Source organism: Petaurus breviceps, unplaced genomic scaffold, assembly GCF_028583685.1.
Source record: "Petaurus breviceps papuanus isolate PSGF00001 unplaced genomic scaffold, PetGlider_PUasm1.0 91041, whole genome shotgun sequence".
Taxonomy (NCBI): domain Eukaryota; kingdom Metazoa; phylum Chordata; class Mammalia; order Diprotodontia; family Petauridae; genus Petaurus; species Petaurus breviceps.
Genome location: NW_027187400.1, coordinates 3,447,298 through 3,453,297, shown reverse-complemented (window position 1 = coordinate 3,453,297; position 6,000 = coordinate 3,447,298). Strand labels below are relative to the sequence as shown.

Sequence of the window (6,000 nt, the reverse complement as noted above, 5' to 3'; positions counted from 1 at the left end):
TAACTTGCCCAAGGTTACACGGCTAGTCTTTTTGTGTTAAGTGTCTGAGGCTGGAACGGAATTCAGGGGCCACTGATTACTCACTGCCACCTAGCCGCCCCTTAAACAACAACAACTTGAAGTACCTTGAAGGAAACCAAGGACTCTGAGGGTCTGGGGTGAGAAGGGAGTGGTAGTGTCGATTCCAGGAATGAAGTAGGACAGCCAATGCAAAAGCAAGTAGAAGGGAGATGGAATGTGGATTATGGGAAGCAGCAGTTAGGCCTAGGACAGCTGTTCACAGAGTGAGAGAGGAATAATGTGGGAGACTCCTGGTAAGCTGGGAAGTTCTTAGGTTCGAACTATGGGATTCTGCTAAGAATCAGACCAGCATTAAAGCAGGAGCCTGCTAGGTGAGGGGGGGCCAATTGTTAAAATTTCATGTGCACTTGTTCAGTCGAGTCTGACTCTTCATGACCCCATTTGGGGTTTTCTTGGTAAAGATACTGAAGTGGTTAGCTATTTGCTTCTCTGGATCATTTTTACAGATGAGGAAACTGAGGCAAACGGGGGGCAGTGACTTGCTGGATCACCCAGCTAGCAAGGGTTTAAGGCCGGATTTGAGCTCGGGTCTTTCTGACTCCAAGGCAAGCTTCTCCATCCACTTCACCACTTAAACCTAGGAATTCGATAATCACTACAAGTCAATACTTGACTTACTGTTTGGTTGATTGTCTGGAGACAAGAAAGTGATGGACAGAATGTTAACAATGCAGATTACACTTTAAAGTTATGCCGTGGGCACACATACGTGTATACTATATTTTTTCTTCCAGAGAGCTTGTTGTTAAACATGCCAGCACCAGGCAATCAGGATTGGGTAGCGAGGTGTGTAGGGCACCACCTTTGGGAAGGGGGTGAGGGGAGACAGTGTTAGGAAGTCAGAGCTGGAAGGATGGTTAAAGATATCGTGCTCCAAACTCGAATGGCAGAGGAGGAAACTGAGGCCCAGGGAGGATTTTCAGACCCCTTTTACATTAGGTGAATCAGATGCCGAGTAGCCCTTCTCCAGATGCCCTGGCGGGCCTGGCTCAGGGCCAGCCGGAGCGAGTGCCAGGTGCTAGGTGCAGGTGCCAGGCTCCCTCCACGTTCCGCCAATGGGCAAAAGTGCCGCACTACAGAGGAGGGCTCAGGGGTGGGGCTAGCGCGTTCGGCATCCCTGCTTCCAGCTGTCTCCCCTTATGTTTCTCTGCCTTTTGCCTGCCGGCCTTTCCCGGGGCTGGAACGGTCCCCCGCTCCCTTCCCCGGGCGGAAAGGCCCGGGTCCCAGCGGGCTAGTTTCCCACGTGGGTGCGGCGCGAGAGCTAGAACCCGGCCCGGGTTTGGAGCAAGGGTTCGGCCCGCGCGTGCGCACGCGCCACCAGCTCCTTTCCTCCCCCCCCTCCCCTTTTCTTCTCTCCCCTCCCGCCCCTTCCTCCTCCTTACTGGTCTCAGGAAGGGGGGGCGGGAGGGGCGAAGCCGGAGCTTGGCCTCAGCCAATGGGCTGGAGGCCCGCGGGCCCGGCCCCCTCCTTCCCTTGAGCGCGGCCCAATCGGAGTTTACTACAATGTTGTGGGGCACGGAGGGGGGAGAGCTGAGGAGGGGCTGGGGGAGGGGGGAGGCGTGCGGGCGCGCGTGAGGGCCGCGAGGGCCGGGGCCGCGGCGCCGCCGGGGACTGTCGGCAGGGGGAGGCGCGCGCCAGGCCGCCCGTTCCTTCCTTCCTCCCTTCTTTCGCCCGCTCGCTGGTTCTGGCGGTCGGTTGGTCAGTCAGTCAGTCAGGCGGGCAGCCCGCGAGGCGGCGGCGCCTCCTGCCATTGTTCCTCGGGCGGCGGCGGGAGCGGGAGCGGCGCGAGCATCCCAAGCCGTGCACGGTGAGGTGAGGCGAGGCGGGCCGGGGCTGGGGCTGGGGCTGGGGCTGGGGCCGGGGCCGAGCCGGGCCGGCGCGGAGCTGTCCCTGAGGGGACGGTCCTGGCGCCGCAGCCGCCGCAGCCTCTTTGTCTGCGGCAGCGCCTCCGGAATCCCCGGGCCGGGCGGTCCCGAGGCCCCGCCGCGGGAAGGGGCTCCCCATACGTGTCAGGGAACGGGGTGATTTTGACGGGTGGGGAAACTGAGGCCCAGGGGGCGAGGGACTCGCCCAAGGTCACCCTGCAAGTTCGAAACCGGGACCTCTGGCGGCGGATCTGGTGCTGGGGCTCGAGCCCCTCGTTTTCCCGAGGAGGGCTCTGGGGCTCGAGGATGTCGGGGTGCAGACGGGGGGGGGGAAATGAAGGGGGATGGAGGATTTCCAAGAAGTTTTTTCATTTTCCTCGTCCCCCTCCCCTTCTGTGCAGCTCATGCAGGGTCCTCGGTCAGAGATTGCCTGGCAAGGGGTACCTCACCTTTCCTAGGCTCCTAGATGTTATTATTAATTCTTATCAATGATATAGCCTGTTATGGCAATAACAATAGCCAACATTTACATAGCATTTTACTCGTTATCCCAGGTTGTCCTCACCACCACCCTGGGAGGTAGACGCTCTCATCCCTGGTTTACAGATGAGGACACTGAGGCTGAGAGGTCTGGGGTCACCCAGCTGGTAAAGCACTGGGTCGGGATTGGAACTCAGGTCTTGTGGATTTCCAAGTACAGCACCTAGGTACCTCTAGAAGCAGAAGGGATCAACCACTTTGTTTTAACAGAGGAGGAAATGGAGGACCAGAAGACCTGCCCAGGGTCTTCTGGGGCCAGTAAGTGGCAAAACCTCGATTTGGACCCGCATCTTCTGACTCTTAATTCTGTTCTCTTCCTTCTTCACTGCCTGTGCTACCTCTATAAATATTTACAGAGTGTTTTCTTCATTGCAACTCTGCAATTATTATTATTCCCACTTTAAAGAAGAGGAAAATGAAGCTCAGGAGAGGTGACAACTGGTCTTGGTACTGGAACTCTGCAAAGGTTCTGACACCATCATTGACTGTAACATGCTTCAGGATGGGGGGCAGAGGAGGGAAGAGATCACTCTGTAAGCTTTGAAATGCTATAGGGCATATGCATATGAGAGATAATAGTTTTTATATTTATATAGTGCTTCAAAGTTTACAAAGCACTTTCCTCATGGCCAACTTGTTCAAGGAAACTGAAGTATTTAGAGGTCATATGACTCATTCATGCTCACACAGTATAGATTTGAATTCAGGTCTCTAGAATCACAAATCCAGGGTTCATTCCACTTCCCTGTTACCTTCTATCATAGTGCTTGCTGGTACTTTGGTGGCAGATTCAGTCCTACTTCCTAGTGAGATGGTTTTGGGCATTTGAGAAAAATGCACTTTTAACAGTCTGTCAATTTGAAAGATTAATTATCTATATTATTAATTTTTAGGATTCTGTAGAATCAGAGGGTTATTTTTTGGTATTATGACCACACACACACACACAATAATAAAGTTTGCTAAGGATTGTATTGTCACCTTACCTATGCAGATATTGGGGTCCTAGACTTGTCCTTAGAATTTCATCTTCAAGCTCTTACTGGTGAGATTTTGGCTGAACAGGTTTATTCTTCCTAGGAACAGGCATTCTTTTGAGAGAGAAAGTGATCTCATGTGGAACAAATTGCTGATGGATTGGTTTCTAGCCTCACGATAGTGACTGTCATGTGGTTGTTTTCTTGACTATACTCTGTCATAATTGAATAGTCTTTGGAGACTTTCTGGCATGAGTATTGGAGATTTTTTTGAAAGATGCTAAGCTTTTTTTTTTTAAAGTAATTTGGATGGTTTCACAGCTGCTATTTTGTTCTTTCTGCTTTTAGGGAAAACTGAAATAAATGGTTATGCTCTGAGTATTATCATAGAGGGTTTTATGGCTCATCGTGAAGATATATGGCAGTTCTTTTATTCCTTACTCTTTTTCCATTGTCTGTCTGAATTTGAATGAAACCTTTGTTGGTTTGGCCTTTTACTTCAAGCCACCATTTTCCTTTTCTAAAGTCCCATTTAATACCAGTTCTGTTCATGTAATATAAATTCCTATTGAAAAATTAAGATATAGGCTACAGTCCTCTTTCCATTCTGTAAATCTTATCAATTCTTTGCCTTCTGGATATTGAAATTTTTAGAAATTAGTTTTCTATATGAAGCCTAAATCAATAACAATAACTTTTATATAGCCCTTACTGTGTACCAGGCAATGTGTTAAGGGCTTTACAATTATTATTTCATTGGATCTTGTTTTCAATGTCTTCATTTTGTTTTCCATTTCTTAAATATAGGGTGGCATTTATTACTATCCCTACCCAGAATTCTGGAAGTGACTTTCTTGGGGGGGGGGTGGAGTCAAAACTTTTAGTTCTTTTTGAGGAGAAAGTATTCCTTGTAAAGCTTTATTCTACCAACTCTCTTAACTAACCAACCAGGACTGAAAAATCAAGAGCGTATTTGTGTTTGAGTTGTGTTTCCTTTAGTTAAAACAGTGATATTGTAAATTCATTCTTTAGCAGAGGTCGACAGCTTCCTGTGATTCTTTCCAGTTCTTAAGTTACACATTTCAAATAAAAATTCATTGGCCTTTCAGTGGTCTAGATCACAGGGAAAGGAGAAAGGGTAAAAATTGGTATGTGCTCATATTTAATTAACTGAAATTAATATAGATTCTTCAGTCAGGAGGGATGCTAAAATTTTCTTTGGACCTTAAAAATTTCTATATGAAATTTCCGTTCAGGTTTTTAAGTTTGTTCAAGATGTGATCCAGAAAGTTTAGAACCAGACACAGGTGATTAATGAGTTAGGAGCTGATTTTTTCAGCTGTGTGACTGAAAAATAGAAATGTGGAAATTAATTGTGTTGGTAGTGTTGTCATTAGTAACAGGTACTATATTTAACAGGCTATCTCTTTTCCAAGTATCCTAAGACATATTTGATAAAGAATTTTATTGATAGTCTTTTTAGGAAGCTAGCCAATGGAAAGTTTTCCAGTAATAGTCAAGAAGATTGAATATAACAAATCGAAGAAATTCAATTTCCTAGGTTCAGTGCAACAATTGTTTATTAAGGGCTTGCTATGTACCAGGTGCTGGTGTTGGCTACAAAAGCAGAAAAGTGATAGTCTCTGTCCTTAAGAAATTTATATTTTACATATGGTGTGGTCCAGCATGTTTACAGTTAAATAAACACTAGATTTATACAAAATTAATACAAAGTCATTTCACGGTGGGGGAAGACACTAAGGGGGGGGGAGAAGGGAGAGGGAAATCAGGAAGATATCCTTGTGGGAGATAGCACTTGAGCTCGGCCTCAAAGGGAATTAGGGAGTTTCAAGGAATGGAGGTGAGGCAAGAGGCCCTTCCAGGCCGGAGGAGTGGGGGTGGGAGGGAAGTGAGGGTGCATCATGTATACAGAGAGGTGGGGAAGGGAATTCTGGTATTAGTAGAATACAAACCTTTAGTGAAACTCCCCTGAAATTTCCCCAGATCTTAATTTTTTTTTTTATAAGGAAGATCTTAATCTCCATTTCAAATCACTGGGGCTTCATTGTGTGCCAAAAGGGTTCTCTACCTGGATACTTATAAGTAAGTATAAGCCCAGGGTCTATGAGAAACTTTTCAAGGGGATGTGGGAATATTTGGTAAATAACTATATAGTTTGATTGAAATTAACATTTTAATTTTATTTCTTATGAGCATGTATATGGAGAATCTAGAATTTATTTCCTTTCACATTGAATTGGGAACGATGGAGCTGTCTCCCTCTTAGAATGTAAGCTGGGAGCAGGAATTATTTCATTCATAGTATTTGTAGCCTCAAGAGTTCTGCCCAAAGGAAGGTAAATTTTGCTGGCCAAAGACTACCTAGTTCTTTCTCAAAGACCAAGCCTTAAACCCAATTCACTCTGGATCTCATGGATTGGACAACAATAGGTCTCTGCCCAAACACCACTTGATGGTTATTTTTTGGGCTCTCCTGCTTCAGAGTGAGATAGTAACTGTTTCTCTTTTGGCCAGCA

General features: G+C 46.8%; 1 protein-coding gene across 15 annotated transcripts in view; it reads left to right on the top strand.

The window, feature by feature from the left end:
* Nucleotides 1-1,666: 1,666 nt before the first annotated feature.
* The window catches only part of EPB41 (erythrocyte membrane protein band 4.1), a 191,324-nt gene continuing 186,990 nt past the window's right edge, over nt 1,667-6,000 (top strand). For 7 of the 15 annotated variants that reach the window (XM_069079308.1, XM_069079305.1, XM_069079307.1 and 4 more), the window contains exon 1: nt 1,667-1,893. The gene's annotated coding sequence lies outside the window, so the exon portion shown is untranslated. The remainder of the gene's footprint in view (nt 1,894-6,000) is intronic. The other 8 variants (XM_069079317.1, XM_069079313.1, XM_069079311.1 and 5 more) reach the window with 3 other exon arrangements.